This window comes from Anser anser, assembly GCF_964211835.1.
Source record: "Anser anser genome assembly, chromosome: 6".
Classification (NCBI taxonomy): domain Eukaryota; kingdom Metazoa; phylum Chordata; class Aves; order Anseriformes; family Anatidae; genus Anser; species Anser anser.
In genome coordinates, this window is record NC_139726.1 from 23,768,080 (window position 1) to 23,783,306 (window position 15,227).

Here is a 15,227-nt window from a genome sequence, read left to right on the forward strand (position 1 = left end):
AAGGATAAGGAGTGATTTCCAGACAAGATCGTAGAGAGTGGAGAGTGTACATATACCTTAACTAAATTAATAAATTATCCATAAATTTAAGGTTCTGAGAAACCCACTGAACTAGAGAATTCAAAGTTAATAATAAATGCCGTTTTTTCCAAAGGAGTGAGGAGTAACTGCAACATATTAACTAATGTGTGGTGCACCATACCTGACAATCCAGTAATATTTATGCATTAACAGCAAATTTTCCATATGAATTCTGTCTTTGCCCTTGTGAATATATACTAACCCTTTAACAAAATCTACTCTTTCTAGAAAGATGGTTATTCCTTTTAGAAAATATATTTACTTTCTATTTTGCCTGAATTAAGCTATGAAATAAACAGTAGAGTAATTACACAGTAGAGTAATATTGAGAACTATGTCTATCGTCTTGAATTCATGTAGTCATGAGTAGTATAAGGTTTTCCTGCAGTATGAAGTTTTAATGTAAAATGAAAGCTCCACAAGAATACTTCTAAGACTCAGTGATCCATAATATTTTTTTCCACTGGAAAGCACATACAAAATAAACTTTTTATGTATATTATCAGTACGTGGTAACAGGAGAGAATACAGAGTTGAATTCTTCATGGAGCAGTGCAAGAGACTCCAATCTGTGGACTAATGACTTCTCTTCAGTATGCATATTACTGTCAAAATAGACCACAATAGCCAGTTGTGTCAAGGTCTACTTAGTCTCCCTCTAGTGAACCGTATCTTTACACCACAGCTAAATAAAACTCCCGTAGAGTTGTCCAGTCTCTCAATAGACACTCATGAGCTCATTTTCTTCAGTTTAATTCACTTTGAACAGAAAAATCTAAAATGGTATTCAGCCACCTGAAAATCAGCTGACATCTCTCCACCCAAATGAGGAAGATGACAAGGAAGGACATAAAATCCTGTAATGCCATGGATTAATATTAACCAAAATTCTGAACAAGGCTAAAACTTGACATTGTGTTCTACATTCAGATGAACAGCGCATTCAAGAGACAGGGCAAGTGAATTGGCAATGTAGGTAACTATGGGGCCATTTGGGGACCAGAACTGGAGTGAGAACAAGTGGTGTTTTAGCAATCTAGGTGAAAACTAATGACAGATTTGGCAATGAGTCATGGTGACAAGGGAGACTGTATTCTTGGCATGCAGCAAAGGAGAGAATGACAGGAACCAGTCAGGGACATAAAACAAACTAATAACTACTTAGTATATCAGATCAGGAAAATCAGTCTGATGGATTTATTTTAAAGTGCAGCTACTATGTGTATCATCACACAGGTGTGGGGAAAAGAGGAAAAAAAAAGTAAAAAAAAAAAATAATAACTGTATTATGTATCCAGTAAATATATTTTTGCTGATGCTCTTTCAGGCACTATGTAAATAAGCCAGAAGTTACAAGATGTAATTGTTTAATTGCTCTCTTGGCCAACAAATACCTTCAGTAAAACATTACAGCTGAGAAAGATGTTCTTAGTTAAAAAAAGATTAGTGAATAAATTAATTGTGTGCCAAAATGTTGCACAGTCTTGTGTTTTGACCAGTTTAATGATGCTGTGGTTAAGGTTAATGAGACAGTTTTACTTCATGCAGCGCATCCGTCACACAGATGGCTTCATTTCACTATACACTCTTGTAACACCAAACAATATGCCCTCTTTGGGGAACTGCCTCAGATCCTGAGTGAATCCACGCAACACACTTATACACAAAAGATCAATATATTTTTGAAGTTTTTGGTTTAAATTAAATAAGCATGAATGCTAACAAACAGGTAGGAGTTAAAATTTCTTTGGAGTGTCTAAGAGCTTCATATGTATTTGGCTGCACTAATTAAACATTGAAAATAACACAGAGAAAAATAGCTATAAAACCCTATCAGAGTAATGTACACACAACAAAATCTGAAAGGCTGTGAAATTTACTCATGGCCCTTAAGAAACAGTTATGCAGAAGTACTCTCTACTGAACTGCAGAAACAGTCTTTTACCTAGAACTCGGTACAATGGGATGTCATACATGCCTCATCACTCCTTTGATTCCACTAACTGCAGAATGGGGGAACTTGAGCTCCAGCCTCTTACTTCTTCTGGGATCTATTAATAGGAAGCAAAGCCTGGTATCCTCTGGACAAATGGAGTGCACTGGCTTTCCCTAGTGGTGGTTAGAGTACCTTTTCTGTGCTTGTGTGTTTGCTTGTAGACTGAACGCAAACCAGTTATTTCTGCAATCATCATACCAGGAACTTTCAAGGAAAATAATTGTGCTGCATGTTTGTCATGACAGAATATTACATAAGCTGTGTAAGCCAGTTTCACCTGCCTTCAAGAACTTTGTTTATGAGACAGAAGGAAATTGCCTGTGCAAGTCAAAAAGGGGGTTAATTCTATGGATTGGGAACATGAGTGGTGTGCAAAAGTCTCATAAATCAGGCATTCTTTATCAGAAATGCCAAACATACTGTATGATCTTTACACTTGTTTCTTTTCTTGGAAATACTTTAAGGATGTTTAAAGGGTGTGGAAAGGAAGAAACTCTTTTTCTAAAACACTAACATTGGCATGCATTCAGATTGCTACGTAAATTTACTGTAACCAGTTCTAAAATTCTCTCAGCAAATTTTATGTAGCATTTTACATAATATCTCCCAAACGGTTCAGATGAGAAATTTTGAAGTAGAAAAACCAAATGACAAGTTTGGTTTTTGTATGGAAGTCTGAGATAATTCCTCCTCAAATAGAACTGTGTTATTGAATCCATATCCAGCTTTTGTGAAATTCTTTTTTACACATGAACATATTTATAAGTCCTCCCACACTGCCCAACACTTTGTTTGGTTTTATAGGTCACCATGGACAAGGTTGTAGTGGTGAAGATATAACTTTTTCAGACTGTTATGGTCAGGCTTGAAGTGAGCTCCAAACCATCAGGAGCTAAAATAGCATAACTGGATAGTGTTGGCAGTGTTACTAGCTAGACCAACTGTTATATTTTAGTTATATAAAGCTTTTTTTCAGGATTTGTAACATCAATGCTAGGTATGGTATGCAAAAATAGTTGTCTGATACCACAAAAATCTGATGGTTTATTAATGAATAATAAACCTCATGAATAATGAATATTTGCATAATGATAAATACTACTTACTAAATTAGCAAGGACCTGTCAGCTGAGAAGAACTTCCAATTCCAGATCCAAAAAACACTTTTGTTTGATAAATGCATAAAATTCTTTCTCCAGAAGTGACTTTTTCTAGAAGCAAGAACTATTTCTTGCTCTAACATCTGAAAATAATATCCTCTTCTCTATTCCTATAGTGAATACATAAAAGGATATCACTTTCAACTATTTCCTAGAATATAAAAGTTGCCATAAGCCTCACAGTTCACAGAGTTACTCTGAAAAACTATGCCTTGTTTTTCAGATCCAGAACTTTCATAATAGCTGATCTAATTGCTTTGCTTTTACAAAATTGCTCCTAACCATTTGCACAGCTTTGTTGTCACCTTTTTCCAACCTAAATGATGCCAAATAGCAGGTGCAGAGTTTCTTGTGACACCATACAAACTTTCACACTAATTATGAGGTACACAAATGCTGCTTTGGTATGACTTGGGGGGGGGGAGGGGGTTGAGCCGAAGATACATTTTTAAATCTCTGCAGTATACTCTGGATACCTTCTTTTGGCCTGACTGCTTACCGGAAATAGCTTCTTAATACCAAGAGTGCACTATAGTTGCCAAGCTTCAAATACAGATATGAGATTAGTAACATTTTTTATCATTTTCTAACATGTGCCAAAGAGGAACACACTGAATAGTCTGAAGTGTTGGAAAAGGAGCGAGAATGAGAATCAATGCCTGCATTAGGTCCTGAAGCTCTGGGTGAGTACTGGTATGAACAGTTGCTCACTAAAGATTTATAACTTGTTTAAATAAACATTCAAAACACCTCTACAAACAACTTCTCTCTCATTCCCTTACAACCTCATCCCCTTAGCTACTCAGAGGTGCCCCTTTCTGTGTGAATTTCCTTTGCTCCACTGAGTACTCTTCTTCAGAAAGACTTCACCTCTCTATAGCAGCAGTGTGAACAAAACAGCCTTCTCCTCACAGGGAGGTGAGCTGAACGGGAGCTGGCTCGAGAGATGCCTAGAAGTCCATTCTGATGCTCTGTTACTGTTTCACCTCTTGTTAGAACTAATACTCTGAAATACTGATGTACTGACAGAAGACTGGTTGCAGACAGTTCATTGCTTCAGAAGCAGAGTACGTGTGCTGAAGTCTGTGGAGCTTGTGTTTCTGCTGCTGCTCATTCCAGAACTGCTGAGGCCAGCCAGAGGGGGCACCCAGCAAAGAGGTACCAGCCAGCACACAAAACAGCATTCCCCACTCACACTGCACCCATGTAACTAATAATTAGCCCAATACACACAAGGAACACAGATTCTGACCAACAGACTGGATTCAAGGAGCTTTCTGGCTCATTACGCAGAAAAAAAATATTTTGTGTGTGTACGCAAGCATCCAAACACAAGACTGTACATGGGTATCAGGATTAAGGTCATCACATGGCTGCTGGAGTTGAAAGATGCATAACTCCTTATACGCACCCTCTGAAGAGTTCTGTGTGGTACCTGAGATTTTGTATGTGTTTAGGGTGGTGCCACCGTATGGTGAGGGCAGTCGTTGCTCCTGAGATGAATCTCAAAGCTAAGGTAAGGAAATGAAAATCTTAGGCTGAGCAGGAAACAGGGTTCTGAAGACGTGGCATGGATTGGGGAGCCACTGAACAATAGCCAGCCACATTCACAGCAGTTTTTAAGACAAAAGGGGATTATTACTGTACTAAGGCAAGAAAATCCTGCATTCATATACCTCCACAGTGCAGAAATCTCTAGCTGCTGAGAAACTCATAGCAATCAGAGCATTGTATCTAAGAGAAATGCATTGGTCTCTGGTTGTCTTTAAATGGAAAGGGAAATTACAACCTTGTAAGGGCAGGAATGGAGATAGGAATGTGATTATAAAGGGCAGGTATCTTAAAAGCAAACAGAAAGTCAAACAAAAATGCCCACTGCATAATTGAAAAAACATCCTGAAACATCACCTAGTTTCAGTTTAGAAACTATTTAACATTTTGTATTTTCTCTTCATCTTTAAATAAAAATCATAAAATCTTAAAATATGCATTTTTGTACATATGTATGTATTTACTGCTATTTAATCAGTAAACTTGTTTTGCCCTAATTAAATAAACACTAGGTTGAGGCTTTTGTTTGTCAAAGTAACAAATTTAGACAATTTTTAAAAACCTCACTTAGCATTTGTTCATGGGCCTACAGACATGCAGATTCTTCTCCTGCTTTGTCATGCTTATGAAATTTTTAAATTTGTCACTTCTACTTCAAAAACTACGTAAATCAAACAGGCAATAAGTGAAAATTTGCCTAGCTCCATGCAAGGGCAGAACCTCATGAAGACACTTAGAATTAATAATCCCAGCCTTTCTTAAAATGTTATGTTGCTAAGCCTTCATTTGCAAATAGATACAATTCTAGAATAGATTTCAAAACATTCAGGACACCAGTGCATGTGTACATTTTTGAGAGATATTTCACACAGAATATAAATTAAAAACTCACTAAAGCTTATGGGGAGCCAGTAGAAGACAACTGGAAGCTCAGTGGCCTTCTTAAGTAAGAGTGAGTAAATATAAGAAAATGAAAGGAATAAAGTAAAGAATAGCATTTCTACCAGAAAGGAGATCAATAAATACAAAATTGAGGAAACTCAAAATCAAAATTTTCTAAATGGTAATGTCATAAGTGGCCTTTATCCTGCTCCTACATACAAGCTTTGCCTCTCCCTCCACTGGCCAGACATAGTGAGATAACTTTTAGATAACCTTTTTTTTTTTAATGTTGCTAGATGATATTCTTACTTGTAAGACATTTTAAAGTAAATTCCATTATCTTAAATATCCTTTTGAATTATTTCACATTGCATTTACTTTTAGCACATATACTGATAAAACTTCTAATTAACAGAAGAGTATTTTCTTAAGGTAAATATTTGTTTAATTGGTATATAACGTTATCCCTCAAGAGTTAGTCACCTTCCCTGATTGTGTGAGTCTTTCTAGAAACTCAGGGGAGAAAGAGAATTTAATAAGAGGATAAAACATGTCAGTTAGCAGAAAATAGAGGTGAAATATCTATTTTTTTAAGGTTTTTAAATCTACTGTGTTCTTTTGAAAAACCTACTGCTCTCTGGAGAACACAGGTAGCTAAAGTCTTAAGACTTTCCTGTGAAAACTGTGTTTATCATATTTAAATATTATGTTATTATTATATTTAAATATTATATAGATTTAAAAAAAAAATCACTGATTTGTGTAGGAAAACCCATAAAAATTCCAGAGAAGACCAACAGCAGGAACCAGCTGTCTGGGACGGTAAGCCTTAGAGAGAACCCATACAGCAGCTAAACAGAGAACCAGCTAGGAAGCAACTCCTGGTGAGCAAGCCAGCTGGGTTTCTGATGCTGGGAGCTAGGTAGAAGGACAACAGGCCACGCACAGTAACTACACCTCAAAAGCTAAGGTGATGAGGAGCTAGGAAGTCTGAGGAAGTGGCATTTGAGGAGCTGAATAGAAGAAGGGAAGACAGCCATTTAGCAAGATACTTGGAAGCTTAGGCAAGCCAGGAGCAAGCTGCTGGGATCCATACGAGCAGCCAGAGAAAGAGCTGGCTTCCCATCAAGTGATGAACTGGGATACTGAGGAGCTTGAGAGCTTGCCAGGTTAAGAGCCTAGAGAACCTAGAAAAGATGTCACCCAGCTGTTGACAGGCTGGTTGATTGGTACAAAACCTGGCAAGAAAATAAAAGCTCACCTCCCTGCCCGTTTTCTGTTGATAGCTGTGACAGAATGAACATTCCTGTGGAACATTTTTGTTCCATCAAACAGGCACCATTCTTTTGGAAAAAAATCTTCAAGCTCTATTGAAGGAACATTATGTCTTTCTTCTAAAAATACCTACTGGTCGTAAAAGATGTTACCCTCCTGGATAATTAACCAGTCTGTAGGGCTGGTTCAGCTGCTTTCTTCCCTATAATAGTAAAAAATGCCTCAACCAAAACTGAGGCATTGTCACAAAAAATGAAGTTCTGGATTTCAGCTCTATTGACCCTATAAGCTGATGGACTTTTAAGTTAGAGACATATGAGAGCAGATAACAAAATGATGCATTACTACTAGAAAAACAGCCAAGAACAAATGGGAAAGAGCCAAGATATAGGAGTTCATTACAAATATATGTTTCTACTGCTTGTATTTTCTTATTTCTAGACTACCATCTGTAAAGAGGCTTAGATTACTTTTTGCAACAGAGCAGTGAAGACTGAGTTAAAATTAAAAGCTGTTTTTTTTGCCAACTCTTCACTCCAGCAGAAACAATAGGAACATTTTCTGGCCAAAGTCCAAGGTTTTCATGCTTTCCTGAACCAAAAAAGTATACAATGTTAGCAAGGATGAGAAAGCTATTATTATTTTGTTAGAAACAGCTTTTAAAGTTTTAGAGAGTAGCTCAGTTAAGTAGTAACACTTCTAATACCATAGAAGCTGACTGCTGAGGTTTCAATTGATCTCAGCATCACAATACGTGGTAGCTGGGAAAGGGTCCTGGTTAACAAAGACAGAATTATTAACAGATCAACTTTTACAAAGACGTTCCTGTTATTCTTAAGGTAGATATAATTTCCATGTCCATGGCCAAAAAAATCAGTGGCACTGGGGAGGTGAAAGAAAGAAATATGCTTATCCTTACCTTGGCAAGAGAGGGTGAGCTGTGTTCCAAGCTCGTATTTTTTATTCTCATTCTGACAATCACAAACACTTACTTAAGCTGAAATGTTGGACTATAGCACGGATTTTAAAATATGATTTTTGAAACTTGAACTCTTGACTCATATTTACATGAGAATTATGACATTCTATCCCTTAAAGCTAAGGCTTGCCCATTACACTAATACTACACTCATGCTCAACTGACCAATCCCAGCATAGAAAGGCCCACCACACAATGTAAAATGAGTGATAAATTACTTATCTCTCAACACCATTATAAGCCTTAGCAACAAATAACAGATCTCAAGCTATTCAATTCTTTATTTTCATGAAGCTATATCAACCTTATATTTCTCAATCTGAATTTATTTTACAGTTCATCAATTTAATTCGTGTTTTGTCCATCAGTCACTGAGCCCAAATTCTCTCTCTGTTTTTTCCCAGCTTCTTGCAGCCTTGAGCCAAAACTTTTAAGCTTTCTATCCACAGCAACCATTGCAGCCTGGATTACATCCAGTCTTTTACTAACATCTGTCAAGTTCATATTTGTGGTTGCAATGGAGTGGAATAGAAAATAAAGATGGATGTCAATGGATTAACCCTAACACTTCTTTATTACACTCTAGCTATTTCATATGTCTCTACTGCACTGAGTCTTCCAAAAGTTTCCATATGTTATCTTCCCCTACCATTCTTTATCACCCAGTAAAAATAGATAAAAATAATTCTTTCGTTTAATAGGGCAAGTGCTAGATCAACATTATCATTGATATAACTAAGATTCTTCAGTCCAAAATGCAAATTTTTGCCTATTCAACATAATTGTTTATGATCTTTTTCAAACATGTTGTAGCTCGTAAATGTACCTGATAGAAATAATTTATGTTTGCAAAGAGTAGGAATAAAATCTACATAGAAAGATTTTGTTTTCAAGATTCCAAAAATCAGTAGTGATAATTTCTGCAATGAATTCCACCCAAAAATCTCACTTCCTTTTATAAAAATGAATTAACCCCTATGAGGCATTTTTTATAGGCAGGAAATAATGAAGATGAGCTAAAAAAAAATGCACACAAGCCAAGCAGAAAGCAGATCTCTTGACATTTTGCTTGTTTGTCAGACTCAAAGCAAGGAAAGAAGAGTGTAGTTCTTTGATGTGCTAATGAAAACTATTTATTGCAACAGCCTGTTTTTTATTATTATTTTAATGTCTACATCTACAGCATTCCAAGTGCAGCTTTTCTCCAGGCAATCTCAGTGGTCACTGAATTCAGTAGGAGTTTGTATGCAGTCCTTTTAGTTAATAAGAAAGAAATCCTTCTTTGAGTCCATGATGTAAATAACTTTTTTTTTTTTTTTTTATCCTGAAGGAGTCATAAATGTGGAATATTGGAAAACTTGCTGAATTCATTAGCTGCTATTAATTTCCAGTAGAGTCTCTAAGCTTTACTTTTCACAAAAGCTCTGGAAGAGTAGAGCATTTGTGAAACTTTCAGAGGTATAGCACAGAAGATGGATATCACAATGAATTACAGCTGAGCTGTTAACTAACACAGGAAAGAAATGAGCTTGGCATTAAGTTTTTTTATTGATTATATTCCATTCTGAGCATAAAGGTAGGAAGAACAATAACAACGCAGATCACAGAGTATAGCATATGATAAAAACGTCCCAAGAGGATTATTAAAAAGTACTTTGGTATTTTAAATTCTTGGGTTTCCTCCAAGCTTGGTAAGACACTCTGTCTATTACTTTCACAAAACAGTTACAGAAATGCAGTTTGGCCTAATGGTCTAAATCAGTGTATGTGATAGATATAAAATTTTACAAGTGTTCAAAGTTGTTTTCTTATATAAGTGTCTTGGGGACACCAAGAACATGATTACTCAGTAAGTATGCTAGATTTTCATCTGAAAGCAGCTGACAGGAAGGCAGAAATCCTCCTTGAATTTACTCTTATTTTGCGATTACAGTTTTTGAAATATGAACTGCACATGGTGTCTGAAATCTGCCAACATTCAGTGACAAAAGCAGATACTAAAGATTGTCTATCATTTGAAAAAACAGGATAGTAACCAAACACTACCAGACCAATAAAGAAGAAAAAGTTTGAAAGAAAATGAAAAAGGTGAACTGTTTCAAACAAATTAATTCTGATAGAAAGATAAAGCAGTTCTGCATCTCTAGGTTAAAAGCCACTGAGGTAGTTAATAAATTCTGTTCTGATTTGGGCCGCATGTTACTTCTGCCATTTCTTGCCAGGAAGTAAATGTCATGCATTTAAAAGTCCGTGTAGGTAAAATATAGACACTAACGATGTCATTGACTATTTTTTGAAGCACTAGTCCCCATGATAAATACATCAAAAAGAGAGTTGTTTTTCATAGTGAGGGTCAATCTGATCTTATTTATGCATTTTTGAAAGCACCAGATAGGTAGATACATCAGTAGAATTTTCAGGATTGGTAGGAAGCTACAAGTAGGATGCTACAAGTAGGACAAGATCTGAAGCCTATGTAGTATGGAAAGATCGGGCCACATGACTTTTCTTACACTTGTTGACAGTCTGTCTTCACAGGAAAAGAAGGAGAATGTTCCTTCCATTCCAGGAAGTCATGAACACATAAAATAAGTTTGTGGTCTCTCAGTTTACTCACTATACCTCAAACAAGTGCCTCGCCTTTCTATTAATGGCCCTTTACAGGAGTAAAAAGTGAAAAACTTCAGTCAGTGAAGCTACCGTTTCCTGTGCAACTCCTACTGCCATCCCTATCTAGTGAATCTACTCTTCCGCTGAATTTTAGGGACAACAAAAATGAGCAACCAAAGTTCCTGAAGAAAACAATGCATGAGAACTGGCAGCACACTTGAAAAACAATAATCATTGCTTATTTTATGAGATGGAAGCATTCTTCCCCTATCAGCATGTGAATATACAGACTGTGTATGCACACGTAGACTTGGAAGAACAATATCATGGCTCCCAAATCTGTACCTTCTGACAAGTTTTTTTAAAAGAGTCTACTTAAAGTTGTACAAATTGAAGCTCTTCACCTGTCTGTTCTATGTCTTTGTGAGTTCTATGCAAGGAAGGGAGCTGCAACGGGAGCTGCATTTAGAGAAACTCATGTTATGGGCCATAAAGAAACCTATATATTCTCTGCACTTCCCAGAATCTTAAATGAATTTTACCACATAAATTGTCATCTATCTTTGAGTATAATTTCAGAGCAGAACCAATATTTGTGTCCTTCACCAGTTACATAAAGGCCACTGTTAAAACACTAAGTAGAGGGTCTTTTTAGGGTCTTAGATTAAAGGAAAAAATTTGCTCCTTCAAAGTTCTGACACAGGCAAAAAAGAAAATAACTTTTTTACATCAACTATATAATTTGTTTTAACATCTTTCTGTATTGATTTGAAGGTTAACAGATTTATTCATAGCCTGTTATGAGTTGTTTGATTATGGAATTAATCATTACAATATTCTTGCTTGCTTATTATTTTAATAATATACAGTTGAAAGTATATTGAACTAGATTAATATCACAGATTTCCATCTAAGGCCATAAATGCGAAAAAGAAGATATCTGAGAAGAACTTGCATGCAATAGTTGTAAATTCATACCTTTTCCTAATATAAATGGCAGATACCTTAAAATAATGAAACTGTTCAATCTGCTTTGGTTTGCATAAGTTGATGTGGTCTCTATTTTAATTTAATGCAAAAGTTCTTCAGATGATTTCATGGGCCATAGGTAAAGCAAATATTTTTCCTGAATACCTAAGGTAGTAGTCACCAAAAAAAAGGAGAAATTTAGTCATATCTAACCATCATGGCTAATATATTTTTGCTTCTGCCACCTCTCAGCACTGTGGTACCAGTTCCACAGTGACCTCTTGTCCTCAGAAGTATGACTCACTCTAATAAAATGATAGATCTTCATAACTATAAAGCAAGACAAGTTACTAAAGGGGACCTCTTAGTGGCCTTCATATCAATGAGTCAGCTAATATCTAGCAGCACCTACCTGCCTACATGTTCCTCCTTGAGATCACAGACTTCTTGTTCTTTCAGTTATTCAGTAAATTCTTACTCTTTAGAATAAGTATATTTCAGCTGCCTACTATAATATATTTCATTTGCTATAATAGATGTATATGGTAACGATCACTGGTCATGCTTTGGTTGTAAATTGATAAAATTATTTCAAACTTTGGAAAGCCAGCTCTTCATCATTCTCTGCAAAGCATTTTTCTTTTTTACAAAGTTGGGTTACTGCCAGGAAGTCTATCCTCCCTGCAGCATCTGGCCTCCAGGTTCCCCAAACCAAGAACAAGACAGGCAAAATTAAAATAAGAAGGGTGATATTTATGAAGTTCTCTGCATGTAAGTATAGCTTCTTCTGTACATGCAAAAGATTTCCTCTGCCAGCTTCCAAATATGACAGAATTAAAAAAAAAAAAAGTTGGAAACATTTTTTTTCACTGTATTTCTTTCTTAATGAGAGTGGGTGTGGCTAGCTGTCTTCAAACAGTTCAAACAGTGGTAAACAGAGGTTTAACCATAGTCATGAAACAGACGAAGGGTACACATGTTTTTAGGCTGGCATTATTTATAGTTTGTAGTAATGGAGATTGCTATGTAAATATTTATCTTGCTAAAAATATTTCCTGATGCTCTTAGTGCCAAATTCTCAACTGATGGCAACTGCTATCACACTTCTGAAATTCTATTGAGGTACAATTTTTAGGTCTGTTGTCTTTTCTGTTGCTACTAGGCAGTGTAATGACAGTTTAAGAGAAAAAAAAATTAAAAAAAAGACAAACGAGAAAGTAAGGTTAATGAGAAGTTAGAACTCAGCCTTCCATGTCACACCGTTCTGCCAAAACACATGGAAGCAACACAACAAATAATTACCAGTTACACACCATTTTCGGCAGTGAGGTCTTATGTTTTATTTATGTAGTCACTTTAATTGAATAATTTTAACAGGTACTGACTTCACAGAATGGTTGAGATTAGAAGGGACCTCTGGATATCATTTTGTTCAACCCCCTGCTCAAGCAGTGTCACTGAGGGCAGTTTGCCCAGGCCCATGTCCAGGCTTTTGAGTATCTCCAGGGACGGAGACTCTATAACCCCACTGGGCAACCTGTGCCAGTGCTCAGTCACCCACGTACTCAGAGAGAAGCTCCTGTGTCTTGGGCTCCTGTTTATGCTCACTGCCTCTTTTCCTGTCATTGGACACCACTGAAAAGAGCCTGGCTTCTTCTTCTTTACACCCCCCCTTCAGATATTTCTATATATCTTGCTGAAATCCCCTCTAAGCATCCTCTCCTCTATGCTAAACAGTCCCAGCTCCCTCAGCCTTCCCTCAAATGACAGTGCTCTGGTCCCACAGTCATCTTAGTGGCCCATCACTAGACTCTCTTAGTAGCTCCACATGTCTCTTTTACTGGGGGGGCCAGAACTGGACACAGCACTCCAGTGCTGATCTCACCAGTGCTGAGTAGAGGGGGTAGGATCATCTCCCTCGTCCTGCTGGTGACACACCTAATGCAGCCCAGGATACCACTAGGATACCACCATCGTCAACTGGGTGGCCACCAGGACCCCTAGGTCCCTCTCTGCAAAGCTGCTTTCTAGCTGGTTGTCCCCAGCACACACTGGTGAATTGAGGTTATTCCTCCATTGGTGCAAGTCTCTGCACTTCTGCTCAACTTCATGATACTCTTGTCAGTCCATTTCTCTGGTCTGTCAAGTTGACTCTGGATGGCAGCACAACCCTCTAGTGTACCAGCCACTCCTCACAGTTTTGTGTCATCAGCAACCGTGTTGACATACTCTCTGCCCCATCATTGAGATCATTAACGAAGATGTTCAAGTGTATTGGACCCAGGACTGACCCCTGGGGTACACCGCTAGTTACTGGCCTCCAGATGGACTTCATACTACTGATTACCACCTTTGAGCTCAGCCTTAAGTTCCTACTTACATGTGAAACAGATCCTGTTACTAAGACATGACGTAAATAACATTGGAGGTAGGCAAGATAATTCTTCTGCAGAATCATGTATAAGAAGATCAATAGTCATAAACCAGTAACGGATAAACTTTGCTAAACCTTCTGTGTATTGTACAACTTTGCATATTGTTGTAACAAGATATGATGATGAAGGCATAAAAGACAGTGATGCATCTCCACTGATGCATTTTTTTTTTGTCTGAGAAAGTGATTTGTCTTTCTTGCATGAATTTTTAAATTCGCTACAGATCATTTCTCTAAAATTCAAACAGTATTTTGGGAACAAATCTAATAGACACTCTTTTGAAACAATAAACTTCAGTTAAAATCTAGTTTCTGTTACACATAAGTAACCTGGGAGGCTTTCGAATTTCAAACTCTCTCTTAAAAAGTATCTCGAAATGAAACAGCAGAGAAGCTCCATGGTGAAGTAGAGACCTAAACTTAATAGAGAGCAAAACCAATAGTTTACTTCTAGTTTCCTTCTTGGTCAAGACCTAACAGAGTCGTTTTAAAACTAGATTCTGCTCCTTTCTCAGTCAGTCCCGAGAAAGGGGCAGTGTTGTTAGCTTTCTTCCCAGCTCAGAATCAGATTGCTAGAAATGTGTCTGTCATGCCTCCTTGTAACTTCTGCCTTGGTCTGAATAGCAAAGAATCTGTGGAATCTGGGAATTATAAGGTGGCTCTTAAGCAAGAGTGAAAAATCAGCCCCTCTTCCAGGCAACAAAGAGATAGAATGACTACAGTGTTATTCTAAAGAAAAAAACAACTCATTGTTTTAAGTGGAGTAGGACTCTGAAACAATACTGACATGACAAAACATGCTCTAATTACACATAACATAGAGCTGTTTACTGCATATGTTCAAACACTGCAGGACACCACAGGTATTGACTGAAAATTCTTCCTCATTTTCAATATCTAAAATATTACCAGGAATTCCAATGTGATGCATGCCATTTATTAGGTGAAAACAGCCACACATTCATAAAGCGGCCTATTAATTTTTATTTTATTGCTCATTATTAAAAATTAAAAAATAATAAAATTCTTAAAAATAAATATATTTATAATTAAAGGCATCTCAATTTAGTTTCTCAAATAGTTCCCCAAATGGTATTTGTATCTTTTTAGTAGAACAGTACTCTCATATTCGATGAGATTCTACCTCCACAAATGACATCTGGTAATCAGTTCTACAGTACTGAAAGAATGACTTAGCATGCAATGGTAATTTAACATGTAAACTGCTTCATTCTGCAACATAACTGAACTTGAACTGACCCAGTGGTGCTGAAATGAAAATTTACAACT

At 36.8% G+C, this 15,227-nt stretch overlaps 1 protein-coding gene across 1 annotated transcript in view; it reads right to left on the reverse strand.

The window, feature by feature from the left end:
• LOC310901464 (uncharacterized protein) overlaps positions 1–15,227 on the reverse strand; it is a 425,578-nt gene that overhangs the window by 371,372 nt on the left and 38,979 nt on the right. The window lies entirely within an intron of this gene.